The sequence below is a fragment of the Panthera tigris genome, chromosome B3, assembly GCF_018350195.1.
Source record: "Panthera tigris isolate Pti1 chromosome B3, P.tigris_Pti1_mat1.1, whole genome shotgun sequence".
NCBI classification, from domain to species: Eukaryota; Metazoa; Chordata; class Mammalia; order Carnivora; family Felidae; genus Panthera; species Panthera tigris.
The window spans coordinates 39390478-39417783 of NC_056665.1; the positions used below are offsets into that span (position 1 = coordinate 39390478).

A 27306-nucleotide genomic window follows, 5' to 3' on the forward strand; every position below is an offset into this window, starting at 1 on the left:
ATTATTTATTGTCCCTCCTTTCCCCACTAGTCTGTCAGTTCCATGAAAGCGGGCCTTTTTCTGTTTCCCACTAAGCTTTGTCGCTCAGCATTTGTTTGCATTTCAGTGAATGTTTGTTGACTGAATGAATGAATACAATGGAAGAAATGGAGATAGGAAATACAGCGGTAAACTTGGTTAATAGAAGGAATTAATGCCTAATCTGCACAATTTAGAAAGTTGATTTGAAACCAAAGGGATTTTTAGGGTCCTACTTCTGCCTTCATTTGACGACCATGGAATACTCATTGAGTACTTACTTTCAGGCACTACACTAGGCCTGACATGTATTATACCATTTAACCCTCAGAGCAACCCTGTGGCGGTAATCAAACTTCATTACTCTCATTTCTTAGAGGCAATTTGCCAACACCCACTAATGGTGGAGCCATAGCCAGGTTTAAGTAGGACATATCCCATTAATCCAATGTAATCGACACCCCTTCAGTCAACAATAGATGTTTTATCAACGTACTTTTCAGAGAACCCCCTAGAATTCCCCATTTTACCTGACTTTCAGTATCTTGGGACCGAAACCTACTAGGTGGTTGCTAAACCCTCGGGGGTTTTCCTGGGGGAATCTGAGAGCCCTTGTTGTAGGGGCAGCCGCTCAGACAATCGTGCCTAGCTCTGGCTAGGCAATGTCAGGACTCCAGGGGCCGCTGGGGAGGAAGGAGGAAACAGGTCGGTTAGCCCAAGACAGATCCCCGACGCTCCTGGTGGTGAAAGGGGAAGGGAAGGTGTGTCTCACCCACGCCCGCCTCGGGCTCGGGATCTCCCGACCGCAGGGGGAACTAGCGCGCATTTCCCCAACTACTGCTTGCGTCACGGGTGAGCGCGGCTCAGCCCCGCCCACCTTCTCCGCCCTTTGAAAATCAGGCGCTAGGACCCCACGACCATCAAGCCGGCGCTGCTCCGCCCCCTCGGGCTGGGCCTGGTTCCCGATTGGCCCTTGTGGCCCGCGATCCCCGCCCCTGCCCCTCCGTCACTGCCAAGATGGCACCGGTCGCAGCGGCGGCGGCCGCGGCGGCTGGAGCCAGAGAAGGAGGCGGAGGCAGCAGCGGCTGCGAGGGGAGGGGGAGTCCCGTCTGACTGAGACGGCAGGCCTGGGCGGGCGGGGGTGCCGCGCAGGGCGGAGCGCCGGGCTGGGGATGAGCTAAGCGGGTTCAGAGCGCCGCGGCATCCAGCCCCTCGTGTCCCGCCGCCGTCGGGAGGGGACAGTGCACCACTCTCCAAGCTCGACCCGTTGCTCGCGCTGGAGCCAGCGGTGAGGTGAGTGCGGGGGTAGCGGCACGGACAGCAGCTGCATGTGGAGCTGTCACGGCCCGGAGCGGTGACAGCGGTGGTCTCGAGAGCGGGGTCGCCCGGGCTCGGAGAGGTGGCACGGATGGCCGCGACCTCCGCCCGGGGGCGTTTCAGAGCCGGGCCGTCCTCCGCGGGCTAGGTCCGCTCTGGGATGGCACGGCGGTGCTGAGAGTAGCGCCCGCACCTCTGTGTCGGACGCATGGGGGGCTCTGGTGTTTTCATTCCAGATTTTCTATTCCGGGCTGGCTTGGGGCTCCGGTTGTTGGGAGGTGGGAGTGGGGTGGGGGCGGGGGCGGTGAGAGGGGAGGTCCTGGAGCTCGGATTTTTGACAAGCCCGTTACGTAAGACGGAGGTGGCCTTCCGGAATCCCACCTGCTCGATATTTTAAACGGGCAGCAGCGGGAGCCTGGCGGGGCCCCAGAGGCCCGATTTTCTCCTAGGGGTCTGCTTAGGTAACCCCGGCCAGCGTGGGCCGGGCTAGCGTTCAAGTTGGTCACTAGCTTTTTTTTTTGTTTTTTCGTTTTTTTTTGGGGGGGGGGAGGGGGTAAACGTTCCTCGTCGCCACCATTCCCTTTGAAGTTTATCGCTTTCGGGAGGGTGGGGGGAGCTTGTGATCTAAAACTGGGTCGCAGCGACAGTTTTTCATTATCGTGCTTTTAAATGACAGATGTGGTGGAAGATTTTTGTTATTGTTCCAGAGTGCTTTTAATTCAAACGTATGGTTACGCCTGGAGCCTTAGAGAAGGGTTTTTGTCTTACAGGACAGTTATTTGTTGTTTGCAACAGCAGGACAGGCATCAGTCAACAGGCATGTGTTTATTTGAGGAGAAAACGCGTGTCAGCCAGCTAGAGACTCGTGAGGACAGAAATTGTATTGCTCCCTGAATATGTTATTCTTTAAAATGCATTATACGTTAATGAAAATAATAGCCCAAGTGTAAAAGAAACAATTTTACAAGATTGTAAGCTGTTGTTTGTTGTATATAGTCACTATTTTCTGCTTGCTCTAGCCTACCTCTTCTCGTCTTGGGGGAAGGAGGCAGAGACACCTGTAAACAGCGTAGCCCAGGTTACACTAATCTATTGTAGTACACTTGAGATTATTGTAAAAAGTAGTCTCTGGGGGACCCAAGGTTAGGTAATAAGTGAGGACTCTTGGGCAAGTTATTCAGTTTATGTTTAGAGCAGATAGTTCTGGGATTCAGCTTTTGAAAACTTAAGTATACAGAATTTCTAAGCTATTTGAACCCTGGTTGAACTTATAATGAAACAAAAGATTGTATGTGGCTTCTTTTATGGGAACTTTGTTTTGTTTTGGCCAGAATTAGACATTTTGGGCAACGGTTACTTCATTTTCACAATTTCCCTTTGAATTGCACCTCTTAATAGGAGTCCACAATAGCATATATCCTCCTTCTCCTCATCATTATATATACTATATGTTACATAATTTTCTTTTTCTGAATGAATAAACATAGACTTACTTCATTGTGGAATTTTTAAAGAATGTACTTTTTAGGAAAATTAATTGATCTTGACACCAGCCCAATTGAACTAAATATGAGTAAATTTTGGCCTGAGTTTTAAATTTATGTACACAAATTTGCACTTTTGAAAATTGGTGAAGCGATATAAATTTTTTGTTTGTGCAAGAGAGCCAGGAAGCTGATGCTGATTTGTTCTGAACTTTTCCACATGAATTACCGCTGGCTTAAATAGTTATTGATTCTTAAGCTCCTGGAACTGTTGGCCTATTTATGGTAACTTGAAGAATATTTGGAATAATTGGGAAGCTATAAGAGGGAATAGAGTATATGACATTTATTAACTTGTTCAAAAATAATAAAAATCATGGCAGAATTGTAAAAGAAAACTTTTCTTTGTCGTTGAGTGATATTATTTACACTATCTTTTTGTTTGCAGATTTTTTCTAAGCCATCCACTTACCATGGAAACCTGGATTTAAGAACTGATACAGATAGAGATGTATATTACAAATCTTATATTATTCCTATTTAAGTTGATGGCTCATTATTCCAAGTGGAAAACAACAGGGGCTGTAGCAAGAAAATTGACTTGTTATTTTCATCCTCTCTGATGTCAGAGACTTATCTTGGGACTTTCCTCTTGCTTACTAGATGTGAAAGATGAAATGACTTAAGAAAAGTTGATAAAAACTTCTTACTTGTTTAATACCCTAGATTATTGATCATTGCTCAGTAGAATTTGTGACTTGGGGGAAGTGAAGCACTCCACATTTTATTATCGTACATCATAGCTATCACTTTGAATTCTAAAACAGTGGTGTAGAACTTTACACTAAACAGGATTAATTTACATAGTTTATTACTATAATGGTGAAAAATTTACAGTAGTCAAAATACCATATAATAGAGGAATAGTGAAACTAACGATAATCCATGCAGTTATTAAAAGTCACGTTTTTGGAAATATTTACTGGCATGAGAAAGTACAATATAATGTTGAGAAAAAAATCAGAACATAAAGAATATGCTTTGTTATTATTTATAACATATCACATACAAATGGCAAAATCATTGGCAGGAAATAAATATTTTAAGAAAATATTAAAAGATGTCTGGATGATGGGATTGTAGGTGATTTTTATTTTAGTGTTTATACTTTTTTCTGTCTTCTGAATAGTATTACTCTGGTAATCACAAAGGTGACATTAAAATATTTTCAAGGGTCATAGGAGAAAATCCTAAAAATCCCACAAAGCCACTGCTCCAATAGACTATCTTATGATTCATTATTAGAAAGATAACTCAGGGGTGCCTGGATGGCGCAGTCGGTTAAGCGTCCGACTTCAGCCAGGTCACGATCTCGCGGTCCGTGAGTTCGAGCCCCGCGTCGGGCTCTGGGCTGATGGCTCTGAGCCTGGAGCCTGTTTCCGATTCTGTGTCTCCCTCTCTCTCTGCCCCTCCCCCGTTCATGCTCTGTCTCTCTCTGTCCCAAAAATAAATAAAAAAACGTTGAAAAAAAAATTAAAAAAAAAAAAAAAAAAGAAAGATAACTCAAAACATGGTGCTTACGCAGTACACGGTAATGGAAGGAGCTAGTAATTTAGGTGAAGGCACATGGTTACCAGCACCAACTTGGTAGTGGTTTTACAGATGTAGTTGCTTATATTAATGCACATTGTTACTGTCCAACCTCTTTTCTGTGTGGATCTTACACCCAAACTACTTTATATTGACAGTGCCACCTATTGATGGACTGCTTGACTCCATCGTTTCCTCTGTACCTCATCAGTCAGTAGGCAGCGGGTTTTGAATGTTTATGAGGTGCCAGGTATTTTGCTAGTCACTGAGGATACACAGGTGAATGAAGCATGATTTCTGTCCTCAAACTCTGGTTGAGAACCCCTTCTTTTCTTCTTGGGCCTTCAGTGCATACTGTGTACTCTGCTTTCCCAGTATATTTTTCCTGGTGGTCATACCCTCTTTTAACTTTCTTTATGGGAAAATATATTTTGAGTTCCAAACAACCAATTTAGGAATAAATTTTTGGAGCATTATTTGATTGTGTGCTGGGGAATTTTACATTCAGAAGGGCCACATGTATGTTCATTTGTGGCTATTACTGTTAATTTTAAAGTGTATGACAATTTCTCAGTACCTCCTTGCTTCCTTCTTTTAAAAAGCATAAACAAGTAAAGACCAACAGAAAGAAGAGACAAACTATCAAGGGAAAAGGGGGGGGGGGCGCCTGGGTGGCTCAGTCAGTTAAGTGGCCAACTTCAGATCAGGTCATGATCTCACAGTTTGTGGGTTCAAGCCCTGCATCGGGCTCACAGCTCAGAGCCTGGAGCCTGCTTCAGATTCTGTGTCTTCCTCTCCTATGTCCCTCCCCTGCTCATGCTCTATCTCTCTCAAAAAAATAAAATAAACATAAAAAAAATAAAAAAGGTGGAGAGATATCAGGGGAGTTTTCCTACTGGTGTTATACTTTATTTTCACTGAGAATAGTCAGTCATCAAAATGTATAGTATGATATACTGTTTCTGGTATGCTTTTAGTATCTCTTTGGATCCTTATAAAAATGGATTTTCCATATACATACATACATTAACTCACAGTTTAGCTTTTTTCCTTTCCAAATAAAAGCTGAAATAGGAAGATTGGAAATTTCTTAAATTTCTTTTTATTTTTCCTGTAATATTTTGTAGATGAGACATTATTATTTTTGAAAAGCTTTAAAAATGTAGAAAATTACCCAAAAGAGTGGTAAGCACACATATACTCACCATAAAAAGTGTTAACATTTTTTCATTTTGCTTCAGATATATAGACGTAGGTATAGACCTATATGTGTATATGTATATTTAAGTTTATATATATGAGTATAAATATATATACATATATATACTCATATATATTAGTATATATACATAAATATATATATGTATATTTAATTATATATACATAAATGTATATATATAAGTATATATATTTATGTGTGTGTGTATGTGTATATATATATATATATATATATATGTATATATTTAAGTTTATTTATTTTGAGAGAGAGAGATTGAGAATGTGAGTAAGCAGGGGAGGGGCAGAAAGGGAGAGAGAGAATCCCAAGCAGGAGCCTCACTGACAGTGCGGAGCCCAACTTGGGGCTCAAACTCATGAACCATGAGATCATGATCTGAACTGAAATCAGGAGTTGGACACTTAACCCACTGAGCCAACCAGATGCCCCCAGATATAATTTTAATATAAAAGATTTATGTATATCACAGTTATCACACTGAATACTAACTAACAGAGCAGGTAGAACTTTATACTGTACTCGAACACTGCTGATCAAGTTAAGGTCCTTTTGTTCTCCCCAGTTTCATCCTTCCTGCCTGTCTCTTCATAATCCCTCCCAGAGGCAATTGTTATAATAAATTTGATGTGTATCCTTCCATTTTACCTTTTCATAAACTCCATATGTGAACAGTACCTGGCATTGTTTTCAGTGCTTTTGAAGAGCTGTGGGCATTGGAGCCATACTCCCTTTATTTAAATCTTGACAGCTATTTAATAGTTTTGTGACCTTAGGCAAATTTTAAAATCTTTGCATGCCTCCAATGTCCTCATCTATCAAATAGGGATAATGGATCTACCTATCTCACAAGGTTGTTTTAGAAAGCAAGTGAGTCTGTTTATATAAGATGCTTAAAACTGTGCCTGGCGCTTATTATTATTTTTTTTAATGTAACTTAAGCAGCTGTTAATGTGATTTTATTGTGGTATACATATTTTGAAACTTGCTTTTTTAATTTTTACCCCCCTCCCCCATCCTTGTCAGCCCTCTAGGTCTAGCTCACTTATGTTGACTGGTGTAGTGTTCCGTTAAATAAATATACTGCAATTTATCATTTGCTAAATCTAATTTAATATTTAGATTGTTTTTTTATTTTTTATGTATTATAACAGTGCCTCATGAACATCCTTCTATCTTCTGAAGCACATACCAGTTTCTCCACGTCATATACCTAATTGTCAAATTGCTGGGTCTTAGGATAGAAGCCTCTTTCCCTGGATAGGATATTTATGGGATATTGGCGAATAATTTCTGTTCCTTCATATCCTTACCAACATTTAATGTTGTCATACTTTTGATTTTTTCCCATCTAATTCATGTGAAATCGCATTTCATTTTCTGTTTTTATTTTCTTTCATCTTTCTTATGCATGAGCATTTTTAGTTACCTCTTAAGTGATTTGCCTATACCTGTCCTTTACACATTTTCTATTGGGTTGTATTTTTTTCCTTTTTTTTAATGATTTGTGGGTGGTTTTTTGGTTTGTTTGTTTTTAAATATATTAAGATAGTTACAAATGTTAGTGAAGTTTGTTTGTTGGTAAAGTTTGTTTTTATTTGTTTTTTGAAGTTTCTAGATTTTTTGAACAGTGACCATTAAGGACCCAGGTTTTTGTAAATTTTATAGTGTAGTATATTATTAGTGAATTTTCCAATGTATTTTCTTACAGTATGTAGCTACATTTTTCTCCTTCTGAAAGTATGGGAAATGTTTCAGTAATGTACTGTGAATATATTTTGCCTAAAACTATTTAAACTTTTAGGACCTCAAAAACCAGGTAGAATCTTTACTAATATTAGTATGACAATTTTTTTTTCTTTAATCCAAAATATGAGTCCTGCTTAGAGGAGAGTTTTCTGCTCCTAAAGTGCATACCAACTAAAAATGTACACAAATTAAATGACTGTAGTTACATGTCCAATATTGGAAACTATTCATCAATATTGAGATTGTTTTGCACAGTATTAACTTTATTTCTCTTGCTGTCCAACCTACTATACATGACTTACAGGACTAAAATCAGTCTGGTTAAGAGAATAGCTTCCCTATTATTACTGTTATTTTAAATAAGCCTAATTTTAGAGTAGTTTTATATTTACAGAAAAGTTTCAGGGAGTTACCACGTACCTTGCACCCAGTTTCTCCTGTTGTTAACATCTGACATTTCTGTGTTACATTTGTTACAACCAAGCAACCGACATTGGGACATTACTATTAACTGAGGTCCATATGTTACTCCAATTCATTAGTTTTTACCTAATGTCTCTTCTGGGTTCCAGAATACCACAGTACATTTATTTGTGCCATTTCCTTTGGCTACTGTGGGCTGTAACAGCTTCTCAAATTTTCCATGTTTTTGATGACCTTGACAGGTTTGAGGAGTTTGGGTCAGATATTTTGTAGAGAGTACCCCAGTTTGGGTTTGTCTGATATTTTTCTCAGTGTTAGCCTGAGGTATAGGTTTGGGGGAGGACGACCACAGAGGTAAAAATGCCATTGTAATTACATCATCTGAAGGGTACATACTATCACTATGACTTAGCAGTGTTATTTTAATTTTTTTATTTTTAAAAAATGTTTATTTATTTTGAGATACAGAACGTGCTCACACGAGTTGGGGGGAGGGTGCAGAGAGGGAGAGAGAGAGAGAAAGAATCCCAAGCAGGCTCCGCTTGATGCCAGGGCTCATTTTCACAACCTAGAGGTCAGGACCTAAGCCTGTATCAGGAGTCTTGGATGCTCAACCGCCTGAGCCACCCTGGTGCCCCTGCGCTGATATTTTTAGCCTCAATTACCTGGTTGAGGCAGTGTTGCCAAGTGTCTCTACTGTAAACTTTTCCCATACTCTACTTTTTGGAAGCAAGTCATTTGTGGAAACCATACTCAGTGTGTGGAGAATTGAGTTCCAACTCCTTGAAGGGGAAGTATCTGCAAAATTATTTGGAATTCTTTGTAAGGGAGGTTTTTCTCTTTTCCCCCATTATTTTTTATTCAATCCATATGTAGTGCTGGATATTCATTTTATAACTTTGGGTTATGATCCTCTACCATTTTATGTTATTGCTTAAGTTGTTCTGCCTCTTTCAGGTTAGTTCCTGTGACCAGTAAGACATATTGGTATTATTATTATTATTATTATTATTATTATTATTATTATCATTAGCACTTCTTTACTTTCTGGCACTAGGAACAATATGCCCCAAACTCATCTTGTGTATTCCCTGCCTCAGTCCCCCAGTCAGCTATTTCTCCAAGGATCCCTGGTTACTTCTACTAGAGAATGATATTAGAAACCAAGATCTGGTTTCTGGGTGTGCTCATTGCTGCAGGGATATCATCGCTTTTAGGCTTTCTCAGTGCACAGACCTAGGAAGTATATGTATGCATATTAATGCACATATACAAACATACAACTTTTTTTTTTTTTTTTGATCTATCTGAAGCTAAACATGAATTTATACTGTTACCTTTGACTCTACTTCACTGCCTTCTGGTTCATCCTACCTGTATACTCTTGCTTAGCTATAACCTCTGTCTCCAAAAGTAAGAAACCAGACTCTCACCGTTTGCCATCTATTTACTTATTTGGCCAGTCCTGTCATACATGTACAATAGAAACAACTGTACCAACTAGAGCAGATTTTTTAGAGTTTTTATTTATTTTGAGAGAGGGAGAGAGCATGTGTGTGTCTGAGTATGGGAGGGCAGAGAGAGAGGGAGAAGAGAGGTGTCCCCCCCCCCCCCAAGTAGAGCAGTTATATGTACAGTTCTTTTGTCTCTACTCTTAGAGTTTCTAGTGAAAACACTGTTTTTCACAGTTACTGAGGTCAGAACTTTGCAGAACCTTTTTTCCCCCATCTTCCATATTTTAATTTTACTTTTTATAAATTAGTCTAAATTACACAGTAATTACATCTTATCAAAAATTTACCAAAGCTCAGGGGCATCTGGGTGGCTCAGTCAGTTAAATGTCCCACTTCGGTTCAGGTCATGATCTCACAGTTTGTGCTTAACTGGCTGAGCCACCCAGGCACTCCTATCTTACAGTTTGTGAATTCAAGTCCACATAGGGCTCTCTGCTGTCAGAGAAGAGCCCACTTTGGATCCTCTGTCCCCCTTTCTCCCTGCCCCTGCCCCACTCGTGTTCTCACTCAAAAATAAACATTTTTAAAAATTTATCAAAATTTAAAAAGTCAACAAAACTTCCCTTGCTTAATTATAGACCCTTAGTTTTGTATGGCTTCCCTCCCCTGCTACTTTTGGGGCCAAAAAAAAAAAAATCTCTGAAAGTAATATTTCTTGAGGTTTAGTCAGAACGGTACTCCTTCATTTGGTTATTAGTTGACATCTTTATGATTTGGACTGAGAGTTTTTATAGCTTCAAATATTTTTAATAGCACATGTTGAGATGTGCCATTAAGTGAAGTGAAGTTTTGGAGATGATTGCAAGCAAACAATTATATAATTGAGTGCTCAGAATGTACCTGTATTCTTACAGTAATTTTATGCGGATTAACTCATTTAATTCCCTCAAGAAGTCTATGAGGTAAGTACTTTATTATTTTGCCTCTTTTAAAGATGAGGAAGACACCGAGAGATGAAGCAGTTTGTCCAATGTCACATGGCTAGTTGGTGGCGGAGCCAGAATGCGAGTGCAGCCAGGCTGACCGCGGAGCCTGCATTCTCCATCACTTTGCTGTATTACCTCCAATTAAACAAGAGAGGTGGAAAGAAGGATAAGAGTTATGAAGGAAGTCAACCAGGATGAGAGGAGAGAATGACCGAAAGAGGGTACTTCCTCCGGAAGTCCTTTCTCAGGAGATGCTATTGACAGATGAGAGAGTCAGTTATGTGACAAGCTGAGGAAAGAGGGATCCTTGTGGGACAGCATCAGGTGCAAAGCCTTGCAGTACAAAGGAGTTTGGGATGAGAATAGAAAGGCGCTCAGGGTGGCTAAGTGTAGTGAGCAAATGCAAAAAATAATAATAATAAACCTGTAGTGCTTATTATATGTGACGCTCGATGCAGTAAGTCATTTAGGAATCCAAATAACCCATTGTCTCAATTTTATAGATGAGGAAATTGACAGAGTACTCTGCGTTGGCTGAAATTACCTCTTCTTCTCCCACTTTTTGTTTATCCACTGCAGTCTACTTTCTACTTCTTCATATTATTATGAAGTATTAATTTCTACTTCTACTTCTTCATATTATTAAACTTGCTCTTGCTGAAGTAAAGAATAATACTTTGGGCCCTTTTCTCATGAAACTCCACCCCTTGACTTCCACCATGCTGCCCTCTTCTGCTTATCTTGCTTATCCCATAAGAAGCGGTGTTCTTGGGGTTGGCTCATTGCGCTTCTCAGCCTTCACATTTTCCTTGGTAGGTCACAGTTACCTCTGTGGATTCAGTTACCATATATCTACCAATTACTTGCCAAGCTGTTTTCGCAGCATTAGCATCTTTCCAAAGCATCAGATATCTTATCTAACTCCTTACTTATCTTCACCTCAAACTCCACTTGTCCAAACTGAATTTACCTGCCTAAAATTTTGCTTTGATCTGTTGTCTTCCAAAGACATCATAATCTGCTGTTGACTTCATCATCCAAGGAACTTAGGAGTCATTCAGGATTCCTCCCCCTCTTTCTCTCTCATTCCCATCCATTCATTTTCTGAATTCTATTGGCTTTATCTCCTAAATATATTTCTGAATCAGTCCCTTCCCTAGCATCCCTGTTTTAACCTCTGCCTTATTAGGATCTACTTCCTTACTTTTGCACTGGTTTTCCTGTCTTCAGTTTCATCTCCCTGAGATTCAACTTATCAGAATTGCCAGATGGGTGTGTCTAACATGCAGTTTGAAGGTTCATCATTGACTCCCATTGTCAGCTGGATAAAGTTGCACTCCTTACCATGTCATTAAGACTGACCATGGTTTGGCCTCTGACTGGTTCTCTAATCTTAACCTTTATAATTTCTGCTTTTCATTTTCCACTCTAGCCATACAGAACTACTTGTTGAAGATTCCTTGAATGTACAGCTATTTCTCAATTGTTGACCATGGCTTACATAGTCTTTCTGCTTGGAATGACTTCATTTTCTCCTTCCCTTTTCCTTTTGCGTATCTAACTCTTTTGCATCTTTTAAGACTCAGCCTAAGCATTCCTTCCTCCAGAAAGTCTTCTCAGACCCATACTCTTGACTGGATTATCAAGTCCCTCGTGAAATAATCTATTACTAACTGTGTTATATCTCAGGCACCTAGAAACAGTGCCTGGCACAGGGAAGGAAGTTACTCCATAAGAGTTGTTTTTTTTTTTTTTTTTTAAGTTTATTTATTTTTGAGACAGAGAGAGACAGAACATGAACGGGGGAGGGTCAGAGAGAGAGGGAGACACAGAATCGGAAGCAGGCTCCAGGCTCTGAGCCATCAGCCCAGAGCCCGACACGGGGCTCGAACTCACGGACCACGAGATTGTGACCTGAGCCGAAGTCGGACGCTTAACCGACTGAGCCACCCAGGCGCCCTCAAAAGCGTCCCTCCATAAGAGTTTTTTGAGAGACGCCCAGGCGTCCCTCCATAAGAGTTTTTTGAGAGAATGATTGTAGTATTGGAGAGGTAATATAAAGTAGTTGGTTGTGAACCCAGAATGTCAGGGATTGAAACCTGACCTTGCTCTTTGATTATCTGTGTTATCTCTCTGTACCTCCATTTCTTCCCTGGTAAAATGGGAATAGTGAATTCTTCCTAAGATTATTGTGAAACTTAAATCTGTTAATTCAAGTAAGCACTCAGAACAGTGTCTGGCACTCAGTAAATATTCAGTAGATACTCTTTATAGCTCCTGTTGCTATATTTAAAAAAATTTTTTTAACGTTTATTTATATTTGAGAGACAGAGAGAGAGAGTGTGCGCACGCACACTTAAGCAGGGGAGGGGCAGAGAGAGAGGGAGACACAGAATCCGAAGCAGGCTTCAGGCTCTGAGCTGTCAGCACAGAGCCCTATGCAGGGCTCAAACTCCCAAGCTGTGAGATCATGATCTGAGCCGAAGTTGAACACTTAACTGACTGAGCCACCCAGGAGCCCCAGGATGTTTAACTTATATATCTGTGTCTCCTCACCAACCTGGAATTAGCAAATGAATGAACAAAGCAACTAATTGTGGGTTTTTAAATGAAAGATGCATTACTAGCTTTTGAGACTGTCATGGCAAGTTGACCATTAGTCTTTATAGTAGCTCCAATATTTGGTGTTTTATTACAAATTTGAAGTCGGCATTAATGAGGATTAGTATTTCTTAATTTTACTTAATTATTTAAATTTCACCACACTTAAAAACAAATTTTGAGTATACTTAACACACAACTTTACATTAGTTTTGAGTGTACAACAGTGATTTGACTTCTATATTATGCTCTGCTCACCTTAAGTGTAGCTACATGTGTCACCAAACAACACTATTACAATAGCATTGATTTTATTCACTGTGCTGTGCCTTTTATTCCCGTGACTTATTCATTCCATAATTGGAAGCCTGTATCTCCTTCTCCCCTTCACACATTTTGCCCATCCCCCACTCTCATGCCTCTGGCAAACACAAGTTTGTTCTCTGTATTTATAGGTCTGATTCTGCTTTTTTAAAATTTATTTACTTATGTATTTATGTTTTCTTAGATTCCACTTATGAGTGAAATCATATGGTATTTGTTTTTCTCAGTCTGACTTACATCACTTAGCAAAATATCCTCTAGGTTTATCCATGTTTGTCACAAATGGCAAAATCTCATCCTTTTTTATGGCTACATAATGTTTATACACACACACACACACACACACACACACACACACACACATCTTTCTTATCAATTCTTCTATAGATGGATACTTAAGTTTAGCACACTTTTCTTATTAATCACACTGTTTAAACTCTAGCAATGCCCTTTATTTACTCTTAGTATTCATATAGCCTGTACTATAGCATTTAACCAGCCTTTCCTGTTAAGGATTAAGGTGTGTAAGATTGGGCTTTTTATTAATTTTGGAGATGAACTGAAGCATGTTGTGGACAAAGATTGAACAAGGGGGCACAATTGGGTAATTGGAAAACTTCTCAACTATGGGGTCAAACCTGCACAGTATCCCTTCGGTATTTGGTTTAAAATAAGTTCATGGAATATGAAGTACTCATAATCAAATGTAATTTCAACAAAAATTCTAGAAGCAATAAAAATCATTAAAAACTATTGACACCTCTGCTGCTTTCTATTATTGTAAAGAATTGAGACTTGAGACTTGTTTGCTTTAAATCTTTTTTATGGCAATCACTGTTAAATTTTTCAGAACTTTTCCTTTTACCCTAAGTTTGTCTCTCATTTTTTTTTCCGAATGCCACAACTGTCTATATAATCTTGGTGAATTTGATAGAAGTACTGTTTGTTTTGTTTGTTCTTATCTCCGAACTTGCCGTTACATTTGTAGATTTTCCCAGTCTTGCTCAATTTTGATTATGTGAAACTAGTCAGTTTTTCTTTAAAAAGTTATGTTTTGAACTTAAGAATAGTACAAGGTACTGCTATTCATTGTTCTCCACTATCCATTTGAAAATTATTACTGAAGAAACTAGTTGTGTGTTGTTTTTTTTTAAAGTCTGATTTGCCAAAGAACTTTTTACTAATGAGCTAATATCAAAGAAACATGAAAAACCTAGTATAACAGTCTTGTTTAAAAAGCCAATGCCAAAAAAATAAATAAATAAATAAAATAAATAAATAAAAAGCCAATGCCATAATGGCAGTACTGTTGTGAAATTGTGAAATGATTCCTTTTTTTTTTTTTTTTTAAAGGTTACTGTCATCTACCACTAAGTATTTTAGTTGAGGACTCTGAAGTAGTATGTTTTTTCAGAGAAATAGGTTTAGATGGATGGGGAAAACTACATGATGATATTTAGGCTTTATTACATAGGACTGGCTATGAGAAGATATAACTCATCTACTCTGTGGTCAAAATTGTAGTAAGCAGTATTATTTTTCTTTAAAAAAATTTTTGTTCTAATAGTCTCTAAAATATTCCCTGTCCCTTAATCTTTGTTTTTTTTTTTTTCCCTGTACTTTGAAATAGAATTTTATTCATACTGACTCACAACTGTGCTAAAATTGGATGTATAGGCTGCTGTTAGAACCTGTTATGGTTGGTGAATAGTTTTCATTTTCTTATGCTGAAGAATGCCTGAAGATACCAATGTAACAGCCATTTTTTAACAAGCCTTTCTCTTCCCTCCTATGATTAACTGACATTTTTATATTTCTAGTTGACCTCTTCTTTTTTGAGGTTTTTAAAATCAAATTTCTTTTGTTTGTAACAGAAATAAAATTCAAACCACTGTACTTAAAAAAAAAAAAAGAGGAATTAATATTAATAGCAAGGATCCTGGGGATGTCACAGTGCCTTGAAGATGAAAGTACAGACAGGCTTCGTGAAGGGGAGGGGAACTGGGAGCCAGAAACTCCTCGGTAACTTAGGTAGCCATTTTCTCACCACCCTGGGGCAGCATGATCTCTCTGCCTCTCTCTACTTACCCGGTTCATTTTTCTCTATCTGCATTTTGCTTTTTACTACTGGGCATAGCTGAACAAGTCCTCCAACTCATAAAGTCATACATTCACTCATGGTTCTGTGACCCTATTCTAACCCTCTGGGAGAAAATCCAGTCTGAAGCAAGTGTTTATGTCTAGTCGAGTCAGCTATGGCGGATGAAACCAAGGTTTCATAAAACATATCAGGCCCCATTTTTATGGTTGGGGAGGAGATGCAGGGAATATAACTCTTAGAAGGTAAGTATGTTAGTGTGAAGGTGGTGATTACAAAGGAATACTAAGTAATGTGAAGTGCAATTGGCATTTTTTTGAAATAAAAAAGAGACCACTCACTCATTGGCAATATAACAAAACTATTTCATCCCCAATCCATAGGTGATTATTTTGAAAGCTGTAAAAATCTCTCCCTTTCTCAAATAAAAACCAAGGGAGCTGATTTTTTAGCTTCCGCGTACAGAATTTGAAGTTTGAGTCATGCTTTTTCATGAACACAAATAACCTTATATTAATATCATTATGAATACATCATGTCCGTCTCTCTTCAACAAGAATTTGCTGACTGCCTGTTCTCTGCTAGAGACTGCTGAAACATATTTACAGAGATAGAGATGTAACATTGCCTACTTTCAAAGAATTCCTAATCTAGTTGCAAAGAAGCAGTTACAGTATTCATGTGATAATCATAATAGAGATATGTACAGGGTGCTTTTGAAGCATAAGAGGAGAGAATAACTCTCTTCTGGAGAAAAAGGTTAGGGAAGGCTTCAAAGAGCAGGTCTCAAATACTATGCAGAGGCTGGCCATTTTAACAGGGGCATTCTGGCAGAAAGAAATTAATTTGAGGGGCGCCTGCATGGGTGGCTCAGTCGATTAAGCGTCCATTCTTGATCTCAGCTCTGGCCTTGATCTCAGGGTTGTGAGTTTAAGCCCTGCATTGGGCTCCATGCTGGGCATGAAGCCTACTTAAAAAATAATAATAACTTAACAAAAATTTTTTTTAAAAGAAATAAATTTGTAAAGGTGGTGTGAGGTTTGATATGACTGAAGTGTATTTTTGCACCATTCAATTTGTGAAACTGAAATGACTTATTTTTTCATATCCTTCACATGGTAGTGAATACTGCTTTCTTCAAAGGAGAATTATAGATTTTAGAATATTCAAATCACTTTGTTCTAAAACTTTGATGTCACTTTTGAGAATGACATGTCACGGATCCTTGCTTTCAGCTTGCTTTATCAAATTTTTCTTAGAGTGGTTTGGTTGGTTTGTTATTTTATTTTATGGTGATTTTTTTTCCTGTTCAAGCATAGATGTCCATACAATGGATGGCTGAAAATGCTAGAGCTTATAAAACCGAGGAAGATCATAGTTTTTATAAAAGTAAACAGTGAAAATAATATGTAAGCCTATAATATATAAATAGTATAAGCCTAATATAATTTTAAAAGGTAAATTTCTAAAAGCGACCTGCGTCAACACTGAAATTGTATAACTTTAGAAGAGTGCGCGCGCGCACACACACACATACATCAGTTTTTTCTTACCTTTTTTGTACCTACCTTTAAGCAAAACTAGTGTAAGCAGTTGGCAGAATGCCCTGTGCTTCACTACTCTCATCTGTTGATTAATACCTTTACTTCTGTTTTCAATTCCTTTATCCACTCATTCATGATTCCTACACCACCCCCATCACCGAGAAACAACCAAACAACCAAACCCTCCCCCAAAACCCCAGCACTCCCTAGTTGACTGTTCTGAGAAGTGACTGAGGTAGGTGAGAACGATAGAGAAAAGGAAGGTACTTGTGGCCAGCTTTGCGGTGGGGGCAGTAGCGGTGGTGGTGGGTGTGGGTGTGTTTCAGGCATGAGGTTCATTTTCATACAGCAGGCTCAATAACACGACTGTTGTTACCCAGGTCACAAATTATGACTTTCTCATCCCCTTCCACAAGCCCTTTGGTCTGCCTTGTGTCATTTTTGTCCTTCAAATATGCTTTTGCTACTGTGTTGGAAGGAGGTGATGAGCAGGGAGATTATAGGCCTTTTACTTGTTGCTCCTTTTGTTTGTAATGACCTTCCATCTCTCCTCTATTACCCTGGTCATATTTCAAGATTTAGATGACATCCCTTACTTTTCTGACTCCTCAAGCCTAAACGGTGTGTCCTTCTTGTGCTTTCTGTGATTATTCCTGTTATAGACTTACCATTTATTGTAATTGCCTGTTTACTTGCCTTCTCTATCAACTCCTGTAAAGCAGGGCCATATCATTTGTTTTGTGTTCCCAGTGCCTAGTACAGGGCATGGCACATGGAGCGTTACCATTCTTGGTTGTAGACACCAGAAATCAATTCCGGTTAGCTGAAGCAGAAGAAAAGTTATTTATTGAAAGGATATTAATTAGTTTACAGAAATGACTGGAAGCCTGGAGAACCAGTCTCTGGGAACAAATGGGAAAACAACCAACCACCCTCCAGGCTAGGCCATAATCATAGTCATGCCATAGAATTATCCTTTTCCTGTTTAAGACTGCATTGACTCCCCTGCAGGACACGGGATGCCATTGCTTGGACACTGCCACTGTGTGTTGTGTGTTACTGCCCTAAAAATGAATTTTAAACTGTCTTAGCAGCTATAGGCCTAGATTAAAATTCTGCATGAAAGCATCTAATTGACCAATCTGTGTACCTGGTCCCTAAATAGGGAAGCAACTCTCTGGCCTTTTTGGCTTACATGGTTGATTCTAGGGCCCAACTTCCTTTCAAGACACACACAGTGGCAGATTTCTTTAAGCATTGAAAGGGAGTTCAGATGGTGGACAGTCAAAAATAAAACTGACACGTGTCCTTTTCAGTAAACATTCAATAAATATTTACTAGATGAATGAATGAGAGAATCAGAGTCATAATTTCTTATCTTTAAACATTTACATCATCAAGCATTGAAGTGATTATGGTACCACTTCTGTAATTCACAAGAAAATAAATTCCAAACCATAAAATAAGGAAAATATAAGCAAAATCAGCAAAGTGTTTTTTAAAATGATGCTGCATTGTTAAATTATTCAAATAAAATTATTTGAATTAAATTTAAAACATTTTTTGGTTCCCCTTTTTTGTAATACCCAAAGCACATAATTACTTGCTTATCTCATCATCTGACACTGGATAGAGCCTGGATTTGAGCTTGTCAAACTGATTCCAGAGCACTTAACTCCTGTTTTTATAGTCTTTGTATAGTTTTCTTCAGCAATGAATTAAGGCAAACACAACACCAAACTAATATTTAAAAAAAAATTTTTTTTAACGTTTATTCATTTTTGACAGAGAGAGACAGCATGAGTGGGGAAGGGGCAGAGAGAGGAGGAGACACAGAATCCGAAGCAAGCTCCAGGCTCCGAGCTGTCAGCACAGAGCCCGATGCGGGGCTTCAACTCATGAACTGTGAGATCATGACCTGAGCCAAAGTCAGACGCTCAACCGACTGAGCCACCCAGGCGCCCCCAAACTAATATTTTAGCTCGGAGGAATATTTGTGCTGGTGGAAAAAAGTTTTTATTTCTAAGCCATCCAATATAAGGTCTTACTTGGGACACATTTTGGCATTATGTACCAAAGTTGAATATAACCATAGACTGTATTCTAGCAGTTTTATTCATAAGTATTTTTTAATGCATACACTTGCACATCAAAGACATATAGAATAATTTATACATGATTTTGTAATTATTTATAATGGCCTAACATTGGAAACAAAGCCAAGTGTCTGTTAACAATAGAATGGATAAGTAAAACTGTGTTATAGTCTCAAAATGAAAAACTATACAGAAATGAAAACGAACAAGCTACTGCTACGCATATGAGTATGAGCATCTCAAACACATACTGTAGAATGAGAAAAGCTAGACCAAAAGAATATATTCTGTGTGAATCCTTCTGTGTTTGGTTTGTATAAAGTTCAGAAACAGACAAGACTCATCTAGCCTTAAAAGTGGGGTAGTGGTTCTTTTTTGGGAAGATTGGAGGAGGACGGAGGGCTTCCTGTTACTGGTAATGTTCCATTTCTTCACCTGGGAGATCTTTATTACACGTGGTACGTTCACTCTGTGAAAATTCATGGAGTTGTGCCCTTTCTATATGTATGTTATATTTGAAGAGTGAAGAACAAAAACCAGACATGGGTATGGACTACTTTGGGAAGCATGGCTCTGTGATCCTCCTAAAGTCATGAAGTTTTATCTGAATATGTCAATGTATTTTAAGAGAAGATCCTTAACACTACTCAGATTCTCAGAGGGGTCACGACTTTAAAAATGTTAAGACGCTACTTCACCAAAGCCTGAATATTCAGAAAAAGTATTGTTAAACACATAAGCTTGTTTTTACAGTGAGGTAAGCCCTTGCCTCTATAATCAGACTTTGTCTTTACATTCAATCTTCTCACACTTTCTCAAGGCTTTTGCTTTTATACTCATCCTCTTTTTCTCCTTCGTCTTCATTTTGTCTCCCTCTGGACAGTTGCTGTTGGCATAACCCCCCTTAATTTCATTCATCTTTTTAAATTTTTTTTTTAAACGTTTATTTATTTTTGAGACAGAGAGAGACAGAGCATGAACGGGGGAGGGGCAGAGAGAGAGGGAGACACAGAATCAGAAGCAGGCTCCAGGCTCTGAGCTGTCAGCCCAGAGCCTGACGCGGGGCTCGAACTCGCGGACCGCGAGATCGTGACCTGAGCCGAAGTCGGACACTCAACCGACTGAGCCACCCAGGCGCCCCTCATTCATCTTTTTAAAAACAGATCTGCTGATTCCATGTCTTCTGCCAATTATCACTCTGCTTCCCAACTTCCCTTCACATCAAAATGCCTACGAAAGGTTATGTGTACTTTCTCATCTCCTCTTTTCTCCTCAGCTCATTCCAGTTGGGCTTTCCATCTTACACAGAACTGAAATGAGTCTTCTCAAGGTCACAGTGATTTGAGTTTTGTTAAAACCAGTGGTTAAGTCTCTCTCTTTGAGGGAAGCAGGGTAAGAGCGCCTCAGGTATAGAGACTTCATTTAATCATTATTTCTCATTTCATGGTACGCTTTCATCATTGGCCTGTGCTTACGTGGGGGCCCTGCTTTCATTTTATCTTCTTATATGCTCCACCTTCATACTCGAATTCCCTTTCCCCTGTAGATATCCACTGTAATATATTTAGCATATCATCCTGAATTTAGTTTTGAAAACTACAGTGCTGTTTTGAATATATGTTTTTAATTTATATAAATGATATTTTGGTATATATTCCTTGCTGTTTCCTCTTATCTTCAGTAAATTAAAAAAATTTATTTGTGTGGCTGTGTACATCTATTTAATTGCTCCTAACTTCTACATGGCATTCAAATCATGGTATCTGCCACATTTTAAAATTATTCCTTTACTTATGGGCAACTCAATTTGTTTATTCATTGCTTCAACAAATATTGGCCACACACTATTCTTCAGGCACTGTTCTAGATACGAGTTATAGAGCAGTGACTAAAACCAAAAAATTCCTAAAACCAAAAACTTCCTACCTTCATTGAACTTACAGGCTTGTGGAGTGACAATGAGATAATAAAATGAGTGAGTATATGTACATGTTTGATAGTGAAAAGTAATAAGGTGAGAAAATCAGAACAGGGGAAGAGAATATGAGGTGTTGGATGTGGGAGGTTGAAATTTCAAATAGGGTGGTCATGGAAAGCGTCACTGAGAGGGTGGCCCAGCCTGAGGATGGGCTGGCTGGGCTGGCATCAGGGAAGGCTAGTCCAGACACAGAGAGCAGGTAGAAAAGCTCCTGAGACTGGAACATGCCTGATTTGTTCAAGGATCAGTAAGAACCCTGGCATGTTACCTGCAAGAGGGCTTTCTACGAGTTTCTTTAGTATGCTAAATTTTTTTGTCTTTTACTATTATGTTAGGATTTATTCCCGCCATTTTATTTTGTATTTTCTGTTTACCCTAGTTTCTTTTCCTTTCTTCTTTCTCTGTTACTATTTTCTAAAGAAAAATAAAATTTTTGGTGGCAGTTTAAAAGTTATGTATTCTATTTTTATTCTTCTGGCGGTTACCCTTGGATTCATATTTGTATTCATTCTTGTCTGTCAGTTTTTTAAGGCTTATTGATTATTGGTCATTATTTTAAGTACTTCCTCACCTCCATTTGTTTTTTTTTTCTCACCTTCTGAAAGACCTGTTATTTCGATGTTGCCTCTAATTTTTCTAGCCTCCACGTTTCGTAAGGGAGGGGTTCAAAACTAATTCTTTAATTTTTTTCTTTTCAATTACATGTTAATTTTTAGAGCAGTTTTAAATTAACAGCAAATTTGAGCAGAAAGTACAAAGTTCCCATATACTCCTTCCCCAACACAGACACAGCCTCCCCCACAATCAACATCCCACACCAGAGTGGGACTACAATCTCTGAACCTATACTGACATATCATTATCACCCAAAGTCCAAAATTTACGTTAGGCTTCACTCTTTGTGTTGTACATTCTGTGGATTTTGACAAACATATAATGACATATATATGTAGTGACAGATATAGAATAGTTTTACTTCCCTAAAAATCCTCTGTGCTTACCCTATTAACCCCACCTCTCTAACCACTTGGCAAGCCCCGATTTTTTACTATTTCCAAATTTTGCCTTTTCCAGAATGTCCTATAGTTGGAATCATATGGTATGTAGCCTTTTCAGATTGATTTTTTTTTTTCACTTAGTAATATGCATGTAAAGTTCTTCTGTGTCCTTTCAGTGGCTTGATAGCTCATTTCTTTTTAGAAGTAATATTCCATTGTTTGGTTGCACCACAGTTTACCTGTTCACCTACTGACAGATATCTTAGTTCTTCCGAGTTGTCCCCCTCCCTTGTACTCACATAAAGCTGGTGTGAACATGTTTTCAGCTCATATGAGTAAATGCCTAAAAGTGTGATTGTTGGATCATATGGTAAAATTATGCCTAGTTTTGTAAGAAACGGCCAAACTGTCTTCCAAAGTGACTGTATGTACCATCTTGCATTCCCACCAGCAGTGAATGAGAGTTCCTGCTTCCCCACATCTTTGCCATCATTAGGTGTTGTCAGTGTCCTGGATTTTGGCTATTCTAATAGGGGTGCGGTGATATCTCATTGTTATTTTCTTTGAGTTTCTAAGACATATGATGTGGAATGTCTTTTCATATGCTTACTTGTCTTCTGTATATCTTCTTTGGTAAGGTGTCTATTCAGGTCTTTTGCTCATTTTTTAATCAGGTGGTTCGTTTTCTTATTGTTGAGTTTCGGGGATTCTTTATATATTTTGGATAACAGTCCTATATCAGATATATCTTTTGCAAATACTTCTCCCCGTCTGTGGGTTGTCTTCTCATTCTCTTAAGCCTCCATATTTTAAAACTTTTATAATATATTTTTTCCATTTATTACGCCTTCCTAATGCCTCATTTTGATCATCTACTTACTGATTTTATTTTTGACTGTATCCATTTTGTTATTTAACTTGTATATAATAATTTCAGTTATTATATTTTTAACACACAGTATCTATAGTTGGTTCTTCATTATTCATTATTATTTTCCTAATATCCTACTTTAGTTTCCTGAATATGTTTGTTATGCTTATCTAAGAAATGTGTTTGGTCTGGACCATAAATTCTGTTTCCTCTGGGATAGGTTGTTCTGGTTTTGGCCTTTCCCCTCCCCCCTCCCCCCTTGTACTCCTGCAGTGTTTATTTTTTCTTTCCTGGAGTTCATACTACCTTCAGAATATCAGCTCCTATGACTGATAATATGTATAGGCAACATTCCATGTTCAAATTGATCCCCTTCCTGGTGAATTTATACAGTATAAGTGTGTGCATGTGTGAGAGAAGTGTGTTTGGGTCTAATGATGGAGCTTTACCAAAGAAATAGTTTAGTTTTGGCTATTAGATATACAGGTAGAGTTATCAAGTAGGCATTTTGGGTCTCAATGGCAAGTCATGGTTGGTGATATAAATTTAAAAGTGGGGAGCAGTCAGTGGGACTAATACATTTTCATGGGAATAAGAAGAAGGGGAAAATCGTGGAGGTTGGTTTGATTACTGAAAATTTGTTAAGGGATTTTAAAGGATAGAAGATACCCTTTGTCTAGGACTGGTTCTGGCCATCAGGATGTTTAGAAAGAACAATGTGTCATATAGCCTCACTAAGTTGATCTGCTTACCCTTGTCAATTCTGGGTCATTTTTTCCGGCTTCTCTGGAATAGTCTACATGGCATATGTATGCAGTTGACCCTTGAACACCAGTTTGAACTGTGCAGGTCTATTTATTGTAGATTTTTAAAGTACAGCACTGTAAATGTATTTTCCCTTATGATTTTCTTAGGAACATTTTCTTTTCCCTAGCTTATCTTAAGAATACAGTATATAACACATATAACATACAAAATATGTGTTAATTGACTTTATGTTATTGGTAAGGCTTCTGGTCAACAGTAGGCTATTAGTAGTTAAATTTTGGGGACTCAGAAGTTACATGCAGATTTTCAGCTGCATGGGGCACTGATACCCCTAATCCCTGCATTGTTCAAGGGTCAACTACAGTATCAAGAGATCTAGGATAAGGAGTTTCAGGTCCTGCTCTGCTACTGATGGAGCAGTGCTATTTTGGGCAAGTCCTTTCTATACTTTAATTTCCTCCAACAAAATGATGAGGTTGAATCAAAAGATTTTTAAGGTCCTTTTAAATTCTGAGTCTTTAAAGACATACAGTTGTAAATCCAAGCCAACAGATTGATTTTTTTTTTTTTTTAATATTTTCTTGAGGGGTGTCTGTGTGGCTCAGTTGGTTAAGCGTCCAACCCCAGTTCTGGTCATGATCTTGCGGTTTGTGAGTTCGAGCCCCGTGTTGGGCTCTGTGCTGACAGCTCAGAGCCTGGAGCCTGCTTCAGATTCTGTCTCTCTCTCTCTTAAAAATAAATAAACGTTAAAAAAAATTAAAATATTTTCTTGAGATGATTTCACCAAAATTGAATTAGTTGATAAGAGTATAATTAGTTTTAAGTTCTTGCTGGATTACTTTTCAGAAAAATTATTCTAATTCAGTGCCATCAATAATTTTTAAGTGTGTTTATTTCCCTCTCAGTACTATCAGCACTGGATTTAATGTTTTTTATTCATATTTGTTAATTTACTGGATATGATGTAATACCTCAAAGTTTAATTTCTTTAATTATTTGCAAGGCTAACAGTTCTTCCATGTGTTTTAGTATTTGGGTTTCTTCGTGTATGAATTGTTTGTTATAGTCATTGATCATCTAGTAAGTCCTACAATTTAACAAATCATATTAATCATTATTAATTAGAAGAATAACAGAATTCTCAAAGTTGTTTTCAAGTATTAATTCTCAGAAGTCCTCTTTAGGTGTTATTAACAAATAAATGTATTATTATAGTTTGTGAGGGAAAGTAAAAAAGGATTTTTAAAAAGGCGTTTAAAGTATATTTATTATTATTTTTTTGAAGTATATTTATTTATTGAGAGAGAGAGATTGAGAGAATGAGCAGGGGAAATTGCAGAGAGAAGGGGAACAGCGGGTCCAAAGTGTGCTCCGTGCTGACAGCAGAGAGCCTGATGAACTCAGGGCTCAAAATCATGAACCATGAGATCATGACCTGAGCTGAAGTTGGACACTTAACCAATTGAGCCACCCAGGTACCCTTAAAGTATATTTAAATAGGTGGTAAGATGAAATAAGTCGAAATGCTCAACATTAATCAGATGACAAAACTGTAAATCTTACATGTCTACTTTTTAAGAAAAGTGATTATTTTGGGGACACCTGGGTGGTTCAGTTGGTTAAGCATTCGACTTTCACTCAGGTCATGATCTCACAGTTCAGGAGTTCAAGCCTCACGTAGGGCTCTGTGCACACAGCTCAGAGCCTGGAGCCTGCTTCGAATTCTGTGTGTCTCTCTCTCTTTGCCCCTCCCCCACTAGTGCTCTCTATCTCTGAAAAATAAACATTAAAATTTAAAAGAAAAGTGATATTTTATTCAATTGATTTCAGTTTTATTATATATTTATATAGCTGAATTTTAGATTGCTTGTTTTATATAAATGTATTTTTAATCATGCCAGTGAGTACTGTTTCAAATAGCTTGTGTATGGCTCTGAAAATAGAGAAGGAAAACCAGATACTGTATTGTTTGAGAGAAACTTTTGGGAATATTCCAATGGAGGCAACAGTTCACTTCAGACACTAGCTTAAAAAACACTTATGATAATTTAAAGAGGAAGCAAGAACTTTGAGATGTGGGAGTGGTATGCATATGGGAAATTAAGTAAAAAAAAAGATGGTGCAAGAGACAAAATTTAAAACCAGACTTCCCTTTCACTCTAGACTGGTGTGTACCATATATTTGCATTTCATACACAGTGGTGAATATGAGCAGATTTTCAGTACAGGATTGGGAGTTGGTATTTGTTGTCACCATTAGTTTATATGGAATCTAATTTCACTCTAGGAGTGGTAAATTTCATAATTTCTCTATGTTAAAAGAATGCAAATAACATTACAAATTCTCCAGATAACATTTCCTCATCCCTTTATTTATTTATTTTTTTTAAGATTTTATCTTTTTTTTTTTTTATTTTTTTTTTTAACATTTATTTATTTTTGAGACAGAGAGAGACAGAGCATGAATGGGGAAGGGTCAGAGAGAGGGAGACACAGAATCCAAAACAGGCTCCAGGCTCTGAGCTTTCAGCACAGCCCGACGCAGGGCTCGAACCCACGGATCGTAAGATCATGACCTGAGCCGAAGTCGGCCGCTTAACCGACTGAGCCACCCAGGCGCCCCAAGATTTTATCTTTAAGTAATCTCTACACCCAGTGTAGGGTTTGAAGTCACAACCCTGAGATCAAGAGTCTCATGCTCCGTGGACTGAGCCAGCCAGGCTCCCACTTCATCCCTTTTAACCATTTCCTACTTTTCTCCTTCCCATTTCTGCACTTTTTAACTGTTATTCTTTTTATACCTTTCCCTCCTCATCTTTTTTATTTTCTTGCTGTATCTCATTGTTCACCTTTCTTCCTTTTCTCATGTTTTTGGTCACTGTTCCTTTTCTTACCTGCTGTTTGCCATATATTCGTCAACCAGCTTAACTTCTCCCACTTACCTATTAATTTTTTTTTTGTCCATCAAAGCCCATGTTCACTAGTTAACACTTAGATCTCCCCAGGGAATTACTTTCTTCTCTACCATTCTTGAAGCATGATGTAGTAGAACTCCAAATTAAAAGTCATGAGAATTGAGTCATAAATTAATGTATTTAGTCTTGGACAAGTGATTTAACGTTTATGTCTCAATTCAGTTACAGAAAGAAGAATTGCACCTAAATCTCTAAGGACCTTTCCTGGCTATAAAATCCTATGATTCTGTGGTGTCTTAACTTTCCCATTTTTTTCTACTGTGCTGACCTCATTCATTTAATAAATATTTACACACCTATCATGTGTTTATAACTACTTTAATTTATATGAGAGAATCAAAGGAAATAAAAGACAAGGTTCCTGCCTTTGAATTGTTTATAGTCTGTCTGGAGAGACAAGAGGTATCTGTACATTAACACTTAATAATTTCTAGTCTCTTCCTGTTCTCTCCAGACCAGATCCACATTCCCAAGGGAATACCAGCTACTTAGTTCCAACTAATATCTGGGTGAAGGGCAGGGTTGCACCTGAACACAGTAAAAGTCTCCTTTTTATGTTCTTATACACCTAGCAATCCCCGTTGTAGTTGTCCTGTAGCACTGTTTTATATTGTCCACTCAATTCTAGTCTAGAATTTATCCGTAATAGGAAAATTTATCTTAGAACTAAGAAGATTGGTCTTCATTGTATGTTAGTAGAGATCACTCTGTCTTTCTTATATTTTTGTGTGTGTTCATATGTCTGTGCATTTATGTTTGTATAATTATGTTCAAATATAATGTTCCAGATGGCTAAGT

General features: G+C 38.2%; 1 protein-coding gene across 10 annotated transcripts in view; it reads left to right on the forward strand.

Annotated features, from left to right (window-relative positions):
* Positions 1-1107: 1107 nt before the first annotated feature.
* Positions 1108-27306, forward strand: part of DENND4A (DENN domain containing 4A) — a 143865-nt gene continuing 117666 nt past the window's right edge. For 3 of the 10 annotated variants that reach the window (XM_042988598.1, XM_042988597.1, XM_042988599.1), the window contains exon 1: positions 1108-1311. The gene's annotated coding sequence lies outside the window, so the exon portion shown is untranslated. The remainder of the gene's footprint in view (positions 1312-27306) is intronic. The other 7 variants (XM_042988600.1, XM_042988602.1, XM_042988601.1 and 4 more) reach the window with 3 other exon arrangements.